General features: G+C 46.2%; 1 long non-coding RNA gene across 1 annotated transcript in view; it reads left to right on the top strand.

Annotated features, from left to right (window-relative positions):
• Positions 1-22782, top strand: part of LOC135103297 (uncharacterized) — a 92727-nt gene that overhangs the window by 22237 nt on the left and 47708 nt on the right. The window contains exon 2 of the long non-coding RNA XR_010269981.1: positions 21417-21495. This is a non-coding gene — a long non-coding RNA (uncharacterized LOC135103297). The remainder of the gene's footprint in view (positions 1-21416; positions 21496-22782) is intronic.

The raw sequence follows: 22782 nt of genomic DNA, 5'->3' as shown, positions 1-22782 counted from the left end.
CTTTCTTCCTTTCTTTCTTCCTCTTTTTCCCTTCCTCCGTCCCCAATGTTTCCTTCCGTTTTACCTGCTGTCCCTCCCTTCCTCTCCCCATCCTTTACTCCCCCATCTCATGATTAAAGCGCCTTCCACCCCCTCATCTCCTTTACCTTCCTCTCTCTTTTCTCCTCTTTATACATTCTCTCTCTCTCTCTCTCTCTCTCTCTCTCTCTCTCTCTCTCTCTCTCTCTCTCTCTCTCTCTCTCTCTCTCTCTCTCTCTCTCTCTCTCTCTCTCTCTCTCTCTCTCTCTCTCTCTCTCTCTCTCTCTCTCTCTCTCTCTCTCTCTCTCTCTCTCTCTCTCTCTCTCTCTCTCTCTCTCTCTCTCTCTCTGCATATTCTCCTCCTCCTCCTCCTCCTCCTCCTCCTCCTCCTCTTCCTCCTCCTCCTCCTCCTCCATCATTCTCCTCTTCCTCTTACCAGAAGCGTCCGTCATTTATCCAAGAGGTGGACTCATCAACTAATCAACCCACAGGGCAGGAAGAGGAGGGAGCTGAGTAGGGAATGAGGGAAGGGAAGAAGGATCAGAAGGAGGAGGAGGAGGAGGAGGAGGAAGAGTGGTGAGTGGTATGAGACAGGAGAGAGAGAGAGACCTTGGAAGAAAATGATGAGGTACGGAGAAAAGGGAGAGAGAGAGAGAGAGAGAGAGAGAGAGAGAGAGAGAGAGAGAGAGATACGCCCAACACGTAGCGAGTAATTCATAAGCTTTAAGGTTCCTGCGTAAGAAAAGAGAAGAAAGGAAAAAAAAGCAAACGAAAAATATGTTAAGAATAAGTAATAAAGAGCACGAGAGAGCAAGAAAGGGGAATAAAGAGGGAGGAGGGAGGGAGAGGAAGGCATTATACTTGACAACAATGCAGCCCTCCTCCTTTGTGCCCCGCTATCGCCCTCGGTGGTTGAGGTGGCGCCCCTCCACTACCACCCCCACCACACCCCTGCCAAAGCCCCCCGCCAAGCACCTGCAGAACCAGCCCTCCACTCCCGCTCCCTTCCTCCCACCTTGCTCCATCTATCCTGCAACCTCTTCCTCCAACCTTGTCTCTCCATCCACCGCTCCTTCCCCTCCTCCACCAACCATCCATGCCGTCTATCTATCCACTACCCCATTTGTCCCTCCCTCTCCAGCCACCTCCTCCATTCCCTTTCTTCACCATCCACCTCACCCAGCCCCCTCCCTCTCTCCATTGCCTTGAGGAAGTCTTGCTTGTGGGGGCGTGGCAGAAGTGTGCTACTGCGAGGTAATGTAAGTTATTTTCAGACCGTGTGTGAGAGAGAGAGAGAGAGAGAGAGAGAGAGAGAGAGAGAGAGAGAGAGAGAGAGAGAGAGAGAGAGAGAGAGAGAGACCGCCTACATGGATACTACGTCCTAATATATCGGCATTATTCATACCCGAAGGAGGAACAACTAATGACACGTGACAGGATGAGACCCAAGTTAATTTGCCGCCCCGCGAAGTGACTTCCTGCCGCCGCCACCACCCACCACAGCCACGACGCACACCTTGCCGCCCTGCCGCCTTCAGGCCGTAACGCGACCCTCAGGCAGGCAGGTGGGATGGACACCGCGGTGTTCGTATGACTGCTTCCGTATATCTGTATGCTTCTCTCTCTCTCTCTCTCTCTCTCTCTCTCTCTCTCTCTCTCTCTCTCTCTCTCTCTCTCTCTCTCTCTCTCTCTCTCTCTCTCGCCTTTCCTTGTTTCCGGAGAGGTTAAACAGCCACACGTATTTCCATTTTGAATATACTTTTGTGCGTGTAATGCAGAATGGCAGATTTAATATCGGGAATGCCCTAATACACTAACTCTTATATTGCGCTTGAACACTCATATGAAGCGGACCCGACTGTATGTCATTTCGGATATTGCTCGTATTTAATCCAGTTGTTATTTTTAATATCACTGTATGAAAAATATTAATGCAGCTATGGCCGGTGCTGAAATCTGATATTAAGAATTCCTGGATGGATGTATTGCTCCCGCTGCAGCTGTCGCTCGCTGTGGGGGACGCGGCGGCGCAGGTGTTGCCTGACAGGTGTGGGTGCGAGCTGGTATCAAGGGTACGGAAGAGAGGGATGAGAGAAAAATGTGATTGTCAAGCAAAGAAAAAAAACGGCCTCACCAGTCTCATTATTCCTTAGTGTTGTGCAAGAAGTTCTGCGGAAAAAAGCAAAAAACATTATGCTTAAAACACAGGTGCATATGTAAATGTGGAGACAGCTAAGTCATTGGATATATTACGTTGTGTGTTAGACAGTGGTATATATATATATATATATAGAGAGAGAGAGAGAGAGAGAGAGAGAGAGAGAGAGAGAGAGAGAGAGAGAGAGAGAGAGAGAGAGAGAGAGAGAGAGAGAGAGAGAGAGAGAGAGAGAGTGTGTGTGTGTGTGTGTGTGTGTGTGTGTGTGTGTGTGTGTGTGTGTGTGTGTGTGTGTGTGTTTGTCAAATTATGTCTGTTTGTCAGTCTATCCGTCTGTCAGTGTATTTGTCAGTCTGTCCATCTGTCAGTGTATCTGTCGGTCTGTCTATCTGTCAGTGTATCTGTCCGTCTGCCTATCTCTCTGTCTATCTGTAAGGATGTTTGTCCATTATATAAGCAGCGCAGGGAACAAACAGGAAGCGCACGTCACGACATTGGTGTAGCACCCAAGGAAAGAATTATTAATATTTCTTCCTCATGTGTGTGGAGTGCTGGTCTGGGCTGGTTTTGGGGCGTCGCCGAGGGACTCGAGTAACAGCTTTCACACTGACAGGCCTGTAGCCATATGGAAAACTGCATACACTCAGAATCTGTCAAAGTCAATCAAAAATGGTTAGTTTTCAGTCCCAGCCGGTGAGCGTTTAACGACTTAGCCAGTCTCACTTGGTGATAAGTCACCAAGTGCCGTCTGGACTCCAGCAATCCAGCACTAGCTTAGATACTCGCCCACTGTATCTCTGAGTTGATTAAGCTGACAGAGGTTCCCGCATGAGACAGGCAGTCGCCAGTCCTGCCTGGCCTGCCAGGTGGCAAGGGGGGCCCCACACTAACCACGATCTTACTCAGGTGAGGCAGTCACTTAAATAAACAGCTCGCCGTCAGCGGTCTAGGGAGTAATTACCATGTTAAGCAGCAGTAATGACGGGCTACAAGCCCAGGTCAGCGACGGACTTGTCCTAGCAGTCGCTCCTGGGATGGCGTCGACCCCCGCGGCAACACCGCCTCGCAACCCTCGCATACAGTCGCCGGCAGACGAGTAAACAAATGGACGCGCGGACCCCGAATGCCACCTGCTGTAGTACGACATAGCACGAGAGAGAGAGAGGGAGAGAGACAGACAGACAGACAGACAGACAGACAGACGGACAGAACTTATGTCAGTTGAACGTAAGGCCTCAAAGTAAAGCACAAGTTGCTCGTGGCGTACGTCATGTGCAATTACCAGTGGCAAATAAGTAACTTACTACACACACACACACATACACACACACACACACACACACACACACACACACACACACACACACACACACACACACACACACACACACACACACACACACACACACACACACAAGTATCCATTACTTGAGGATACTGTCAGAATAATATATGCATTTATGTAGTATGAGCACTCGGCAGTATAAAGGAGAATAACAGCGGGAAGGAAAACCAAACCAATACATTGGCACTACGTCATTATAGCCTGGCGACACACGGGATGAGAGACTAGTGGGGAATAATAAAAGGTAAATTATTCTATCGCGAGATAATTAGATTTTCTCTAAATATGTTAATTTGTGTAACCGAGCATATATTCTTTATTAGGAGGAGCGATGTTGGCTCTGCGGGGAAACTCGTTTTTGGACAAATGTATCGGAAATAGTTGTGTGGTTCATCTAGTGGTCTTGACTGGTGGGTGATCCGCTTGACTTAGCTACGCCTCTGACAACATTTCGTGGGTGAGTTGTACCGGTGGAAGAGACCACAGTTCACACCCGAATCAGCACACTTGACACTGCAACTACAACCATTGGCTCACGTGCTGGCTTCCTTGTCCGAGCAGTGAAGCGCAGTTATCGTCGATATAGTTTTCTTTTAATGGTGTACTGTACTTAGAGGACATTCCTGTGGCAAAGAACGTACATGTTTGATTCTTGTCGTGCTCTCTAAATCAAGAAAAGCTCTTTTCTCGTGGCTGTCAGCACTCCTGTGTTAATCCTGGAATGGAATGTACTTTAATTACATTTTTCATCATATACGAAGCGAGGACCAGCCAGGCAGCCTCATGCAGTGTTCAGGACGTAGTGGTGACGAAGGAGAGAAGAGGGGCGGGTCCTTACACAACCGCAGTGGGGACGGTGGAGGAGGGGAAGTGGTGCTTGGCGGCAGTGAAATCAGATTCTTCTCTGCGGTCACCCGTCTGGCACGAGGAACGAACGCATGACGAACATGAACTGCAAGTCGAAGAGCAGTCGTCAGGAGACGTGAGTTGGCAAACAGACCCGTAACACCAGACAGTCCGGCCCTTCAGCGATTCCAAACCTGCAGGATGACACCGAGACGGGTTGGCTTATGCGCCTTTTACCTTCGTTCTCTCTCGTGGCATTTCTAACTCCCAACTCGTGTCCTCTTCATAATCGTGCTCCATTTATCTTCCCCGCCAGCGCCACCTCCACACCTCGGCTCTCAATCGCAGGCTGTAGATTAAGTAAAAATTCCAAAGCATCTCACCCCCTCTCCCACCCTTCCCTGGTCAGCCGTGCGTGTCTGTCGCTCCGTGCCCTGGCCAAATTTTTCGGCGGAGGTAAAAGCTGAGATGACGTGGCCAGCGGAGACGAAAACGACCTCACACACCGCGTCCTGCACCGCCACCTCCACGCGTCCTCCCCCGCACGTCGAAGTGGACCCTCCCTAGTTGGTCATGATAGATGCAGTGGGAAGTGTGTGTGTGTGTGTGTGTGTGTGTGTGTGTGTGTGTGTGTGTGTGTGTGTGTGTGTGTGTGTGTGTGTGTGTTACTTTCGTTACAGTCGTCAAGCCTTAATTATCTTCACCGTCAAGATATATTATTTATTTTACATTCGCCTATTTCTTTCTTTTTTTTTTCTTTCTTCTTTTCGTTTTTCCTGCCATCATCCACACCAGGGTCTCTTTCCTTCTCCACAGCTCACTTTTTCCCCCCTTTTACTTATTATTCATTCATTCGTCAACACTTTCCTTTCCTCCACGTGTATATTTTGTTGATGCGCCGCTTAAAGTATTCACATCACATTTTCATTAATAAACTCGTCACTCTCTCATACTCACTTCTTTCCTCCTCCACTTCCTCTTAGTCCACAGCCACTTCCTTCCTCTTTCATCCTTCCCTTCGCAACAGAGACAGAAAATCCCACAAGCATAAAACCGTGTCTTTGCAAAACAACAACTAAAACAAGGAAGAAAAGAGAGAGAGAGAGAGAGAGAGAGAGAGAGAGAGAGAGAGAGAGAGAGAGAGAGAGAGAGAGAGAACTAAAGCTCTTATCGTTTGGTTGGAAATGTTTTAGTACATCTCGCTTATGGTACGAAATGTGATGCGACAGCAGCCGTACGAACTTGGAGGGACGGCAGAGTGAAGGGGCTTATACGTGAAGGGACAGCGGTGTTGTAATCTAGTTCGTGCAGGTTATTGGCAAAGCGTTGTATTTGGCGTGGCAGAGTAGAGGAGGATAAGGTTGTGTTGCGTGTGTCTGCCTCTGGATGTGAAGGTATGGACGTGATCAGCCCATGTATCTCTTGCCTTTTATGTTGTGTCTCTCCTTACTCCCTGTCTCTCCTTGTTTCTCTCTCTCTCTCTCTCTCTCTCTCTCTCTCTCTCTCTCTCTCTCTCTCTCTCTCTCTCTCTCTCTCTCTCTCTCTCTCTCTCTCTCTCAGTCAGTCAGTCAGTGCATGTGTTATTCTGTTTTTTTTTTTTCCTAATATTATCATCCCAGGCTTTGTTTGTTTCCCTTTATTATTGTAAGTTTCTAATTGGCTTGTTTTATTCTTATCCCTCACCACCTCCTTGTTTTGCTGTGTCTTCTGCTCATTTGTTTTGTGTCATTTTTCTGTTTATGTGCCGTTTTCTTTCTTTCTGCCTTGGTTTAACTATGAATCCCCAGTTTGTTATTTTTCCCTCTGCTCCCTACCACCCCCGCGGTCCGCCGGCCTGTCTCTTGTTTTTGTTTCCATTGTTTTATAATATATTACTGTTTATTCTACATAATATTCTTATATTTTCGCCTTTTTGTAACGTTTCTCTAGTTAATCATTCCTAATTCTCTTTCCTTTTTCAATTTACTTTTCATTGCGTATGTGTATGTTTGTGTGTTCATTTTCAGTAATTTTGCCATTTTCTCGGCTTTTCCTTATCTTTTCCTCACTCGCAACACATCAACACTCCTCCATATTACATTTTTCCCCCTCTTCCTCGTTCACAATTCTCGTTTCCAGCATGTTCTTTCTCCTTTTATGATCTTATTTGACTGCGCTGAGCTTGTGGCTGATTTTTACGTTTCTTTTCCGGTAACGAGTCCTCATCTAACTGTTTATTTTTCACTCCCAGTTTCTTTCTTTTCTTTTTTTTTTCCTTCTTTTTTTCAAATCCTCGTTCTCTATCTGTGCTTTCGTTTTTGTTTCCTTGGGCCGCCCTTTCAGCCGCGCGGGGCACCTGGAATAACAACGTGTAGCCACATTATCAGTCGTGTTAACAAGAGCGGAGACACATCAGAAAAAATAATAAACGCAAAGACTGAGTTCATTGGTAGAGTAAGACACAGACACACACACACACACACACACACACACACACACACACACACACACACACACACACACACACACACACACACTCCTTGAGCTAATTACACACTCGGGCGATGGAAAAACAAATGAGAAAGCTCGGTAGTAATGAGTGGAGAAAAATGAGTTAATTTACACCACTCGAGCCCCAGTCAGCTTGCACTCCAACCTCTCCGCCGCTACTGTGTGCAAACGGCTCCGGGTGTGATCGCCGCCGCCACGCCTTCAGGCTTCGTGGTGAATGTAACACCTTGCCTTCCGGTCTGCTTCGTGTGTAAGCTTCTTCTTCTCTTCATATGGGAGATATTTCCTGTTATCTGATATCCTCTCTCTCTCTCTCTCTCTCTCTCTCTCTCTCTCTCTCTCTCTCTCTCTCTCTCTCTCTCTCTCTCTCTCTCTCTCTCTCTCTCTCTCTCGCTAAAACACAAAGTATAGCTAAGTGTCTAAATATATTTTACTTTCATCCTCAGTTACTCTTGACATGCCGATCATATTTGTGTGCTTGTATTTTTTTTTTTTTTTTAGATATATTATTAGATACACTGGAGAGTTGAAAGTCCAGTTTTTGTCAGTTTTTTTTTCACACTAAGGTGAAAGTGGAATTTTGGTGAGTTTTGTCGTGCTTACGAGTATTTTGTCATTTTCACACTTTAATTATCAACTTTACATCTCTCAGAGAAGGATTAAATCAATTCTTATTAAGTTCTGTTGTGAAGAGGAAGGAAAATATTCGTTTATCAGTAACTAGATAATGTACATCAGAGAGAGAGAGAGAGAGAGAGAGAGAGAGAGAGAGAGAGAGAGAGAGAGAGAGAGAGAGAGAGAGAGAGAGAGAGAGAAAGATTCATTACAGTACGTTGTCATATGAGGCTTCATATGATACAAATTTTTACTTATTTCAGAAGTCACTGGAATAACTTTTCTCTACTTGTCTCTCGCCTGCAATCAGGTTAAAAGAAAACATATCTGGTAGCATGCAGGGAACATGGTATAAGCCAAAGCTTATTTTTATCCCTCTTACAGAACACCTAATCGTTACCTCCGCCGCGAAATGTGAGGTTAAGGACAATTAACAAAAATACTTGGAAACTTGGAACTCAATCCCTACTGAGAGAGAGAGAGAGAGAGAGAGAGAGAGAGAGAGAGAGAGAGAGAGAGATGTGGGGTTATGGAGTAAGAATAAAGCATTAATCCACTTAACTTGTTTCTTACGGGTCGAGGATGCGGTGATCGCCTCGTCAGTGGTGGCGGAGGCGCGTCACTGAGGTCCCCGATGTTCCTCAAGTGGCGGGGCGACAAAAACACGCTGATCCTGAAGTAGCTGCCGGAGTAGAGCTTAAAGATGTCCGGACACCATCGTGGAGGTGCGTGGAGCCACCTGGGTTCTTTATGGATGTTTTGGACGCCTCCAGAATCCTGAAAGATGGGATTCTGAGCCGTATGGATTCTTGGAACGTGCTTAAGGGGGGACCACCTGGATTAGCGGGAGATGGTTCCTGGAGCCTGTTTGCTTTGTGGAAGGTGGCTTGCGTCTAACTTTCCTCGAAGACATTGCTTTGCGAGGACCTGCTGATCCCCTGCCAGATGGTTCTTGAATCCTAACTAACCTGAATGATGGCAGTGGAGGCCAGATGGTGCGGTGGAGGAATGATCGGTGTGTGTGTGTGTGTGTGTGTGTGTGTGAGATGGTTGGAGGAGGGTATACTGGCTGGCAGTTAAGAAGGCATCGAGGTGTGTCGGTTTGATGGGTACAGAGTGTGGCCTTATGGGTGTGAAAGGTGGTGTTCCTTGTAAGGAATCTTCCACTCCCCGCCTACAGTGCCTCCCACACACACACACACACACACACACACACACACACACACACACACACACACACACACACACACACACACACACACACACACACACACACACACACACACACACACACACACTCTCTCTCTCTCTCTCTCTCTCTCTCTCTCTCTCTCTCTCTCTCTCTCTCTCTCTCTCTCTCTCTCTCTCTCTCTCTCTCTCTCTCTCTCTCTCTCTCTCTCTCTCTCTCTCATGCGCTATCTGTGTGGTATGTGTGTGTGTGTGCGTTCGTTTGTTCGTGTGTAGAGTATGCGTCTGTTTGTGCGTGTCCATCCTTATACATTCGTTTATCTGTCCATCCATCCGGCCCTCCGACCATCCGTCCGTTCGTGCGTTTGTTTCGCCTTTCCTCGCACACACCCCGAACAAGCGGCAACAACAGGCGATAGATACAATTAGAGCAATATAACATGAGCCGCTCGCATAACTTCATACTGTGTGTTACGGGTTATGTCGTGTCCTGTAGTTGTGTTCCAGATATTGAGGCACTCGAGGTGGCTTTCCCCGGGATGTTGCGGTTAATGAGAACGTGGTTTTATGGTTTTGTTGTTGTGTAGGAATGCCTGGTGGAGGCTTCATGGCTTGCTAGGAAAGAGTAATCTATGCCCGCACACATAAAGGTGGAGAGGATTACATAGAATTACAAAGGATACACAGGCCAGCAGACCCGCAAGGTGGTCTGCCTCCCATACCTACCTGATAACCTAAAGCAAACCACTTGAGGTTATCACTGTGTTTATGATGTTATTTTTCTCAAGTATTATTAAGTGTGATGATGATAATGATAATAATATTAATGATAATTAGAAGAATAATGGTAATAATAATGATAATAATAATAATAATAATAATAATAATAATAATAATAATAATAATAATAATAATAATAAGGTCAATTGTTTTCCTTCTTCATAATATAATATTTACTTTACAAACGTCTCGATTAAGATTATGCTTAAATATTTTACTTTACTGTTTTGTACTACGTTCAGAGGCAGCGGTTTATTCCAGTCTGACCACATCGCTGAAGAAAAAATACTTGGTGGCATTATGTGCAACTATATGTTTGCGTTGTTTAATCTGAGCATGTCCTGTTTTTGCGATATAGGATTGAAAACAACTTTGTTGCTCCCAACATCCTTACATCCGCGCACGCACGCACGCACGCACGCACGCACGCACGCACGCACGCACGCACGCACGCACACACACACACACACACACACACACACACACACACACACACACACACACACACACACACACACACACACACACACACACAGAGAGAGAGAGAGAGAGAGAGAGAGAGAGAGGGAGAGGGGGGTAGGAAGGGAGGGAGAGAGAAAAAACAGACAAACAAGAATACTGACGAACAGACAGTAAAAGAATTTTCCCATTAACAAAAATTTTCTTAGCTTTCTTCACGCTGCCTAGTGCAACTTTCTTATTCGATAAAAGAAAGACACAAAAAAACAAAATAATGGTGTAACTTGTATGATGACGTGAAAGTAGAAAGCACTATGGAAATAGAGAAAGAGACAGGTGGGGGGGAGGGGGACGTTTGATCTGTATGAGCGGAGTGCTGGAGCGGCAGGCTTGTGTGCTCCTTGACAACCACGGTGAGGTGGAGGGTCGGCCTGCATCTTTATCCTCCTTTCTCAGTTTAGTTGATGCTGTGGAGCCGCCGAACACACACCTATGCGGCGACCACAGTGACGGGGACCTCCAAGGGACGAGATTTCAGTGCTCGTCACGGTCAGGCTAAAGTGTCACGTTCTTGTCACAGCTCTGGATTCGCCTCCTCGCTCACACCCCACCCACCCACCCAGACGTTGCCACGCTGCCTAAAACTTGTCTCCGGAAGCCACAAGCAGAACTACGTCACGTTCCATGTTCCTTCCCTCCCTTCCTCCCTCCCGTCGCCCGTCACCTCACCATCGTCTAACCCCTAGGTGTCCCAAACTCCAGCACCACATTCCACCTCTCCTCCAGTACGCCGCCCACGCACACCTTTCGCCGCGTCCGCCCCATTCAGCGTCCCTCTAATCCAGTTATACCCTCATGCTCGCTCAGTCGCATTCCACACCACCCGCAACCCTTCCATATACACGCCCTTCACATATCTACGGCTACATTCCTCCTCCTCCTCCTCCTCCTCTCCCTCTCCTCAGACACCCTCCTCTCGTTTCCCCTACCTCCCTTTTACACCCTCCAGCCCACGTGTATCGTTCCCCTCACGCACTCTCGTAACGCCCTCTCCTTCATTTTTAGTAGTGTTGGTACTATTTTCTCTTCTCTTACTTTTTTTTATTCCTGTGTCTCATTCTTTCCTCCTTTATTTACTTATTTCATTAACTTGGGTTTCGTTTGCAGTGCACTTCTTTGCTTCACTCTATAGCTGCAGCTCTGTTCCTCATGTTAATCAACTCCTCCTTACATATTCTCTTGTTTCGCTTTCTTTCACCGCTTTACCCTTTTTGCTGTAATTATACATCGCTCTTAGGTTTTTCTGTTAGGTTTACCAAATTCTTTGTTCTTGCACGTAATTAATCTTTGCCCGATTCTCTTTCTCCTCGCCGCGGTGGTGGTTGCCGTGTCAGGTCATGCCGCCTCGTCCCGGCACCGCTACTGACCCCGAACACTAGGTGTGGCGTGTCCCTCCATCTACCTGCTGTGGCTATTTCCCTTCTTCACATGTTTTACACCGGTGGCCATCGTGTGTTTTTGTCCTATTCCTTGGTGCCCTATACGTGGGATCTCTCCTAGCCCCAGTGGTTACATGCACGTGAATCATGTGGCATCAGTGACGGTGAATATTGTTTGTGCTAAGCAAGTATTGGTAAGTTTCATCATATCAGGAGGATCCCATACGTGGCCACAAGCACGCCGGCCAGGTAGTGGGGTGAGCTGAGCTGCATGATGATGGCAGGTCAGTTCTTGCCCGCCAACCTGTAGTAAATGATGACCAGACGGTAACCGAGTGGATAGTGGCATTCTCCTCCCCCTCTCAGCACCCACTTTACTACCAGCCCCAATGCCTCTCTTCCTCAGTCTTTGTTTATTCCCTTGTAGGCATATAAAAATGAGAGTTTGTAGGAAAATCGTGACCTGTCGCTGTAACATGGCTTGGTAGGAAGAGTTCTTTAGAAGAGGCGGGGAGGCATCGGTCGTAGTCGCGCCCCTCATTTCCGAGGCTTGATGGGCGTGGATGCATGTGGACCTGTCACTTAGGATTCCAGTGACGAGTGGCCGCTGTCAACTGAATCCCCAAGTGTCTATTAGATCTGTACTTCCTGAGAGACATCATTCCTTTATCTTGCGATGTTGCTGCGGACGGTTCCGCACATCTTTTCTCTATCTCGTTAAACTCTCTCTCTCTCTCTCTCTCTCTCTCTCTCTCTCTCTCTCTCTCTCTCTCTCTCTCTCTCTCTCTCTCTCTCTCTCTCTCTCTCTCTCTCTCTCTCTCTCTCTCACACACACACACACACACACACACACACACACACACACACACACACACACACACACACACACACACACACACAGTGTTTAGCGTGTGGACTTACTGCAGTGCAGGCACATATACTTGTGTCGGCGTCCCCAAGTATTGCGAGCTTTGGTACCTTGCTTGATATCTTCGATCTCGATCACCATGAAAGCTGGTGCGGCGAAGCAACACACATCGCATTTGTTTAGATTTACAATGTACAAAGACGGGATTCGAACCTTGGCCACATGAGTGCGGGTACAGTCCGGCTAGCTCGCCATAGTCTCCCTTCACCTGCCGCAGGCTTGTCTTTACGAGCGGCATGAGGCCATCAAGAGCACCATTAGTGCAGCTACAGCCATTGGCAGCACAAACACAGCTAGCAGCATCACCACCATCACTACAGCGTCCCTCACCTGGATTTAAAAATCGCTACAATTATATATATATATATATATATATATATATATATATATATATATATATATATATATATATATATATATATATATATATATATATATATATATATATATATATGATTTTATTTTACTTTTTTTTTTTCCAGCTAGAATTAAACATCACTAGAATCTCTTGTGTTATAGCCATTACTAGACATTTGTTATAATTTGAGCAGGAAGAAGACGCTATAATAATTGCATGCAAACTCTGAGTTTCTTCGTGTAAGAACAAAGCTACAGTGGATGACAGAGACTATAAGTCATGCCAAGCACTTGACGAGAGCATAAAAGTGTTTTGAAATGAATAACTACGCTCCTAGGATCCCTGAACAAGCCGTACCTTGACGTGGCATTGGCCGAGGATTCCGGTGGCGAGTCGTATCCTTGCTATGGAGTTCCCTGTCAGGTAGATGTCCATGGCTGATGGCGCTCTTATAATGAGTGAGTCTGGCGCAGCTCTCTGTAAGACGTGAGTGATGGCATTCTTTGTTTGGGGCGACGGCTGGTGTGAGTATAATTGGCACTTATTTTGCGATATTAAGTTGTTGCAATATAATTATTACGTAATACTTCATATTACATAAAGATGGAATGAGCAACAGTCAGGTGAGTTCTGGTGCCGTCATGATAATTCTGTTTTATTTCTTTGTTTTTGTTTTCAAGTTATTAGTCAGTGCCGAGCGGTGCTCCATCCCTGCGTGACAGCGAGAAAAATATTTTGATTATGAAGATTATGACTGTGAAGATTAAAGACAAGTATGATTATTATGTTATATAAGTACTTCATTTGTGTATTTTGAACGCTTGTTTCCTTGTGTTATGATGAATATTATCAGTACAGCGATTGAAATCATTTGAACGTAGTGTGTGTGTGTGTGTGTGTGTGTGTGTGTGTGTGTGTGTGTGTGTGTGTGTGTGTGTGTGTGTGTGTGTGTGTGTGTGTGTGTGTGTGTGTGTACTCTAATAAGCACTATAACATATAAATCCTGGCCATCACACACACACACACACACACACACACACACACACACACACACACACACACACACACACACACACACACACACACACACACACACACACACACACACACACACACACTTAAGATTATTTGGAAATCTAACTGCCTGGAAATATTAATCGATTTTTACTGAATATATATAAAGTGCTTTTGGTTTAGAAATGTTGAATCCGTGTGGTGTGAGTGGCGTGGTGGGGAGAATGAGGTAGGCCCCGGGGTGGAGGTACAGAGCTTGGCCACTCAACTGTTACGGTCCATGTAGTCATTGATGAGGCGAACAGTCAGGACGAGGATGATGCAGCAAGAGCAGCAAATGACGCATCCTATGACCAAGTACTCAATTTTTTTGCTAATTTTAACGGAGGAGAAGAACTGATACTTGAGTGGCGTCTCGCTGAAAACGGGTTCCTGGCGGCCCGCCACGTCCTTCGTCGTCTTGGTCTCAGATCTCGTCTCCCTTCCCTCGTCCACGTGTTTCGTTTTGCCCTTTTTCGATCCCGTGGTTCCCTTGCCTCCAGTGGCCCTCCTCGTATCTTTACGCTGTGGTGTCGTCATCACACTGCAGTGAGGGCTCCTTGCATGCAAGAGGAAGTATAAATCTATTAGTAATTACATGGTTGTCGACGTTCAGAAAAGGGACTTCCCCAGCCGCCACACCTTGTTACGAACACTTGTGATGGAAGCCAATCTGACGTTGATGGCTTTCCTGAAGTTTGCTTGAAGTATGTCCGATTGATGGAATATTATGTTGAAACTTTCCCTTTAGATATGTTACAGATTTATTGAATTCCTACACACACACACACACACACACACACACACACACACACACACACACACACACACACACACACACACACACACACACACACACACACACACACACACACACACACACACACACACACACACACACACACACACACACACACATACACACACACACTTTTTCATAAATTTTGCTATTGTATGATTTCCGGAAATATATCCCATATATTTTATATTTATTTTTCAGTCGACAATTTTCATCCTTGAATTACTTCACTCCTCACTTTTTTTGTTTTTATTTGTATGATGCTCAATGCGTCAAAAACTCAATTCCTTCATCTGTCCATTCCATTCGGCACAACCTTCCAGACAACTATTCCCTCGCCTACACAGAACATGCTTGTACTATCTTCATTAAAAATCCCAGCTAGAAACTACACATCTCGTCTCTTACTAAACAGCTCGCATGATGTTAGGTGATCTGTGTCCCCTATGCCAATACTTTTTCTCCTCCCATCTGCCAGTTGCTTGCTGTACACAGGGCTCTTATTACTCTTTATATGAAGAACTGCTCCCACAAAAGGGAAAGTTCAACTCGCTCATCTCTTCTAAACCGGGTGGAGCCAAGATTGATTCCTCCTATCTAACTGTGTTGATTATGTCACTCACCGCAGTATTGCTGCATCCCTTATCATCTTCTGCCACCATTTCCATGGCTCTTCTGAACTTGCAAACTGCATACGCCCCCATCTCTCGGCCACGCAGCACAAGATTCTATCTACTATCATCCCTATTCTGCCTGTTCTGTGAACGTTACTAATGCAAGAGTTAAGCAATATCTTCCCTCTTTTTTTTTTTTTTTTTTTTTTTTTGAGTAAACTGGGGAACTTTCTCCCTTTTCTTTATCTCATCCTGCTCATTACTTGAACTGTTTCAACAAAAGATTACAAAGACACTTCAGACAATATTTTAGCTTCTCTCTCTGTGTGTTCTCCAATCTCTATTTTCTTTCTGAGAACGGTTTCTTTATGCTTTATTTTCTCTTGCTCGATCTCTATGATGTTTCTTAAAGATGCTCCTTAACTATTTTATATAATGCCTTTAGCATGCCTGAAGAAACCAAGCATATAATCTGGTTACCAGTGACTCATTCCAGAGACCACGTGTGACAGGAGCTCATCCGTTCGCTTCCCTCAATTGCTGTTGAGTGTCACGTGCTGTGCTCTTCGCGTCGAGTGCTCAGGCGCTGCTGGTCAGGCTGTCACTGTGCTCCCTCTCTGTGTCTCATCAGATTCAGTTCAAAAGCAGCTCCTGTTACCTCGCTGTTACGATAAGAATGTAGCTTTAAGCTGCGTCGCTAAGGCAAGTGTTAGGTTTACTGTACACTGGCAAGATCCGAATCCTGGCCACGTGAGTGTGGGTACAATGTGGCCAGCTCGCCATGGCCTTCCTCTAACTGTCGTAGGATTATGTTTACAAGCGGCATGGGACCATCACGAACACCATTAGTGCAGCTACAGCCATTGGCAACATAAACATAGCTAGCAGCATCACCACCACCACTAGCACCGTCAGTGACGACCCACCACGCACGGCTGCCGCTTGTGTCACAGCGGGTTCAGGAATTGTTGCATTCTCATTACTTCGTGGCCAGCCAGAATTAAACATATGTTGAAGTTTTATTTCACAACACAATCAAATCTTTATGTTCGTAGATATTTATCGGCATCTGCAATTCTCCATTCATGCATTCTCTCATAAATTCCTCAGTCTTCGTGCAGCAAGCTTAATTTACCATAATTTTTATTTATAATTTATTTTGCACGATGTTTATAACATAACCCAACTGCTGCTTTCATCCGTCGATCCATTTTCTGTCCAATTGCTTTTCAGATACACAACGCCAGTGGAGTGACTCCTATGGTGTTCTATACGAGTACTGTTGTTGGGTGACTTAATGACGCTTGACTTACGATGGCAGTGTTACCACTTTTCTCAACTGTGTTCGTAACGAAGAAAAAGTGACGGACTTAAAGGAGCCTATGATGAGCCACCACGCGGCTACTCAACTCGGAATGGGTGGTGAGAGGGAGCTATCGTCGCTTGGCCTGAGTCCTTCCACCTTCAGTCTTGCCGTTTTTTTTTTTTTCTTTCCGTCTCGTCTTTATTGCCCCTTTGGTCCTCCTCTTATTTTCGCTTTTATTTCTTTTTTGTCCTCCTCGTCTTTGTACCCCTGCGATCCCCCTCCCGTCGTCCTGTCCTGAGTTGCCTTCCGTGACCCTTTGATCCTCGGTCTCCCTTCGGCCTCCTCAGTGCTCGCCTCATGGCCGCCTCCAAGCTGCCTCTACCAAGGAGGCGAAAACATTTTTATCATTTAAAACTCAGCTTTTGACGAGCCTTTTAAGATGGTGTTTTCTGTAGCAAAAGGTTTATGGCGGGGAGCCATGGCGGGCAAGTGCCGAGGGCGGTGCCGAGGGCGCGAAGCGGCGGCCAGCTTGGGTGACGGTCACCTCTTGTAAGGGTATATCTAATGGCACAAAAATTGCTGTTTTTCTTCCAGTTCTCACCTTTTATTTAGCACTGTAGACGTTCCTGCTTCTGTCACACCCCAGGATGACCCCCAGGCGGGACCTCCCATGGTTCAGCTCGTAAAGAATTTTTCTATGCTATCTTTTCATGTACACTAAAGCCACTAAGATAAAGAGATCTGAAGAAACCTATATTATTCCATTATTTTTCCCTCTCGTTTGGTACTAATTTACCGCTTTCGCCATGATCAGCGTTTCCTAAATGATACCCTTTGGTAGTAATGCAGCGGAAGTCGGTAATATCTAAAATAAAGATACTAAACTGGCTACTGGGTTTAGCTCTCGCTCCTCCCCTTCCCTTCCCCTAACACCGGCACGCCCCTTCTAACTCACTGCTAAGTGTGCAGTCCCACCCACATACCCACATGCCCTGGTGTGTGGGAGAGAGGAAGGATGTAATGGAGAGGAGGAAGATTCGCTGCAACAAATTACCTATATCTCCTTAACCCTTCCTTCACATGTAATAAAGGGCAACGTTGGTCTGTCAGTGTTGCTTTTCGTCTTTGTTTCTTCACTGTTGGAGCGAGCACAGCCCGGTCGGCAAAAATGACCGGTGCGCAGCCACATGCACCACACAGTGGGTAAACAAATAATTTTCTATATAACTACTGAACACGTTAAAAAAAAAGAGATGTGGAAATGAAATAGATCAAGTAATAATTAACATAGTGAAGGTAAAACTATGGTGATGATTACTATGATAGTACCATCAGCGCTCTAGCGCACACACACACACACACACACACACACACACACACACACACACACACACACACACACACACACACACACACACACACACACACACACACACACACACACAGGATATTAGTTAGTCCCCTTTGTCTCCTTTATGTCACCCCCCATGTAGAGCTGATGGACGTGACAAGCAAATGAAGGCAACAAAAGCAAAATGCAAGAAAGAAAATTAGCAGATTGAGAGCAGGATGGGGACTGGGATGAACATGGCGGCTGAGGGAAGGAGAAAAGAAGGGGAAGGTTGGAGAGATGAAGGAAGGAAAGGGGAGGGCAGCGCAACGAGAAGGAAGAGGAAGGGAAAGAACTGGGAGTGGACAGGATTACAAGAGTGAAAGAAAAGGGAGATAAGAGAATTGTTAAATTTTTGAAGTGTAAAGATACAGTGTTACTGCTGGTACACAGAGAGAGAGAGAGAGAGAGAGAGAGAGAGAGAGAGAGAGAGAGAGAGAGAGAGAGAGAGAGAGAAAGGTGGAAGGAAAGCAGAGAAAGATGACGCCTTGGCCTTCCCGAAGAAGCCCCACACACACAGCCGGGCTATCTCACTCACCCTATGCTGTCACCTGTCACGTGGTTTAACAAGATCATTTTGCCACGACAAATACAGGCGTATTGGAAGAAAAGCTGCTTGCAGTGTGTGTGTGTGTGTGTGTGTGTGTGTGTGTGTGTGTGTGTGGAAGTTTAGGATAAAAACTATGAGGTAAGATAAAGAAAAGTGAGTCATTTATGATTTAAGTGTTGGGTTATTAAGTAAGTGTGATCCTTGAACCCGGCACTATTAGAAAAGCGACAGTCATGCACCTCGATTAAACGCTTAACTCGCCAATCAAAACAACCCAGACAGAGAAGCGGACAGACAGACGGACAGACAGCCAAACACATAAAGATGGCTGACTGGTGGATGGGAGGGTTATGTGTTTGCGTAAATAGTTAAGAGTGAGGCCCATGCGTGTGTGGTAGTTGTGCTGGTGGTGTAGGTGTGGTGTTGTGGGGGTGGTGGGGGTGCAGAGGCGGTGGGAGGAAGGAGCGATGTCGAGCAGGTGTTAGGAAGGTGAGGGGGCGGCCAACACGGACACCTGACGAGCACCTGTGTTTTTTTGGGGTATTGCACAGGTGTGGGGAAGGTGAGAGGGGAGTCTTGTTATGTTTCGCTGATTGGCGGGTGAAGTCAATGTCTAAATTCTATTCAGGTCTGTGTTGACACGTGACGCTTGGAGGGTCAGGCTGGTACTCCGCCCTACCACGCAACCAGTGTGCGCAATACATGTAACTCTAGAGCGCTGGGTAAAGGAAATAAATAATACAGAGAGAATGTTAGGCGCTGAAGTATTCGTAGACTAAGATAAAGAAGTGCGTTGGTTTCAGATCAGACAAGACATTGGTATATACCAGTAGGATGGTTAGGATCGTGCATAAATTGCAAGAAGACACGAGATCTCAGAGTAAACATTGCACCAGGTGGCCTCAGAGATTCACAAGGCGAAGACCAGACGAGTACCATCAGAGCAGCATGACGCCCCCCACCCTTAAAATCTTCCGGCCTTTTTTTTTTTTTTTTATCTTCGTTTGACTAACATCGGAATAACAGGAGTGCACTCTCCTCTTCTTGTCATCCCATTTACACTTCATATCTCTGATACAACGTGACCTGATAGCGACTCATTACTCCGTCCTTATAAAACCACGGATACTGTCAGGTAATTTCCTTAGTGTCCGTGAAAGCGTGGGTCTTGTGGGCGTGAAAGTAAGCACACCTGCAGTCTGAATGTGGGCGGAGTCGAGATAGCAGGTACTTTCATGCAGGTGGCCGCACACCGGTCTTCGTGCGTCATTTCTGATGATAAACAGAATAATTATTTGTGTATGTGTGTGGGGGTGAATCTCTCTCTCTCTCTCTCTCTCTCTCTCTCTCTCTCTCTCTCTCTCTCTCTCTCTCTCTCTCTCTCTCTCTCTCTCTCTCTCTCTCTCTCTCTCTCTCTCTCTCTCTCTCTCTCTCACACACACACACACACACACACACACACACACACACACACACACACACACACACACTCAGGCACTACCACCCAGGAGCAGCCATGGAGGGTTGTGTGAAGGTATGCTCGTGGCAATTATGCTCAAGCAGGGGAAAAACAGGCAAGGTTTCAAGTCGAATTTCCTGTGAGTTGGGTGAAGGTGACACGAGGGTTGAGCGAGGCTGGAGGGGGAAGGAAAGGAAGCGGGACTGATTATGAGGTGGCGTGGAGGGGAGCGGCGAGGAGCTGGAGAGGTGTGGCTGTGCTGGCTTGTCAGGAGGACTCGGAGGGGAGTTGAGAGATAATCTTGAAACGTTTAGAATGTTGACTCATGTATATTTTTTTTCTTTTAAGTTGTAATTTACGTTTTTTTTGTTTTTTTTATCTTTTTTTTCCTTGTTGATCAGTTTAGTGGTTCCGGTGAAAATGTTTTGCAGGTTGGTGAGGTTCATAATTTTGTCAACTCGGAGAGGATTATTACTCTGCTGGGAAAGAAAGAAAGGTAACAGGACATTATTGAGGAAGAACAGCAAGGAATTTGCGCGTCATATTGTGTGTGTGTGTGTGTGTGTGTGTGTGTGTGTGTGTGTGTGTGTGTGTGTGTGTGTGTGTGTGTGTGTCAGCATCCTGAGTACCGAATGGTTATTGCGCTGTGTAATGGTCTGGGCAGATGTAGTGTTAATGATGATGATAATGATGAGAGCGCGGAACACTTGAACAAGAAAGGTCTCTTCTTCCCACGCCACTCATCCTAAAGAAAAGTTATAAGGAAACATGAAACAGGAAGGACGTGGGCCACACGATGAGAATGTACCAAAACATTCGCTATGAATTCACACCATCACCGCCACCATTCTTAGGCCACGTCTTCATCTGACTATCTGACTATTTTACCTCGAACCAACCAAACTAGCAGCAGTCCGAGATAAGTGTGGTGAAAACGTATCTCCGAACTGAACGGAACTCACAGAACGTTACCCAAGGACTTAAAGAAACGAGACGAACAGACTCTGAACGTTTGAAAGTAATCACCAGTTTACGCCGGCTCTTTCTGTTCTGTCCGGCTCGCTAAGTTCTGTTGGTGCTGCTCGTTGGTAGCAAGATGCTCAAGTGAAGACGCACCCTAACGCTTACTAATCTTTGGTCTTATCGCACCGTACGCTTGCCCGTCCGCCTCCCTTGCCACGTTACTCCTTTGGGAAGGGAGGAAAAAACAGTCTAGCTTTATTCGGTAAGAAGGCAAGTAGTTATATAATCGTCCCCGCTGACCTGATTTCCAGTATGTGACCACACCCAGGAGAGGAGAAGCAGCAGGAGGCCGCGGGCGTGGCGGGGAGAAGGCTGAGTGGAAGAAAGGAGGGGAGGGCGGTGGGTTTCGTGGAATTGGTGGTGGAGGATTGGGAACTGAACTATAGTTGCCCATGGGGAAGGACAAGAAGGTCACCTTAATTGGATGGACGGGGATGAAGAGAGGTGCGTCAAATGAGTTGGTGTAGGTGTGGATGTGAATGGGGCGGGTGGAGCCTTGAGCAGTTCTTGTCACACTTCCCCATCATGACGCGCCTCGCCCATGAATAATTGTGAACGCCAGAATCTCCCACCTAATGAAACCCTTCGTTTTGTTTTTCAGGGAGACGCATGCCAGTCCCCGCTCAACTGCTCGCACCAGTTCACCTTCGCTCCTACCTGTCTTGGGGCATTTTTTACAGGTAAGAAGATGTTACCTGTTCTCCCGTCTCGTCGTGGGGCGAGGGTCTGGGCGGGGTAGGCGGGGTTGGGGGGTTAGAGGTCATCATTTAATGGACGTGTAATGCCAGTAACGAGTGTGTCTAGCGAGAACAGTGTGTTTGCCTTAGACTGGGAGTTTGCATGATTAATGTCTGTGGCCATATTTATTGTATATTGATCGGGAAGGTGTAATAGATATGTGTGCATGTCTGAGTGTGTGTGTGTGTGTGTGTGTGTGTGTGTGTGTGTGTGTGTGTGTGTGTAATAATGTTAATATAGGAAAGATACTATAATAACAATACTTGCGTAGTTTTACATATGTACAAAATATTAAAAAAGCAGATAAACACGATAAAAGTCAAGAGACGGATGGTCAAGATAACAGAGGGCAAGGAATAAAATGATAACAGCACACACACACACACACACACACACACACACACACACACACACACACACACACACACACACACACACACACACACACACACACACACACACACACACACACACACTGTAGCGATTATTTCTTACAGTTTCTCCGAAGTCTTGTCATGAAGTTTTTGAATGGCAGTCAGTGTGTGAAGCAGCGGCTGCTGAGGGAGGGAAGGTACACTCTTGGGAGAGAGGGAGGGGGAGGTCTGAGTCATTGGGGAGGGGGAGGGAGCATCGGTAAGGTAATGGGATGGTCTGACATACAAGGGATGTGTGCGAGGACACTCTTCTTGGGCGTGGCGAAATGGGCCATCAGTTCTCTCTCTCTCTCTCTCTCTCTCTCTCTCTCTCTCTCTCTCTCTCTCTCTCTCTCTCTCTCTCTCTCTCTCTCTCTCTCTCTCTCCTAGCGTGGATAATTTTTTTCGCATTGTTTGTTGTTCATCTTGGATTCATTTCATGTAATAGATTATGTTCTGTCCACAGTGTTCTTTTTTGCACGAGCACAGTGGTGTCGGCTGTGTGATGGACGGCATGGATGGAGTTGTTTTATAAATCATCATCGTATATTAGGGGAATGGGGGGCGCAGTTTATGGGGCTGTATCGGGAATCGAGCCACCACAGGCAGAGTGCCGTGGGAAAGACCTCACTTCATCCCCTTTGGCACTTTTAGAATATTAGCTTTTTTTCGGCTTCTTGACGTGTAATTCCGTATATAAGTGTATATCTTATAACCAGTGAAAAAAAGATGTAACATTTTTTATTCCCTTGTTACTTTTAATTTTTACCTGTAAATCATCTGTGTAAGAGATGACGAACAGAACAGAGAGATCCA

The sequence above is a fragment of the Scylla paramamosain genome, chromosome 9, assembly GCF_035594125.1.
Source record: "Scylla paramamosain isolate STU-SP2022 chromosome 9, ASM3559412v1, whole genome shotgun sequence".
NCBI lineage: Eukaryota > Metazoa > Arthropoda > Malacostraca > Decapoda > Portunidae > Scylla > Scylla paramamosain.
Note: the sequence above shows the minus strand (reverse complement) of the source record. Positions and strands in the feature narration are given on the sequence as shown.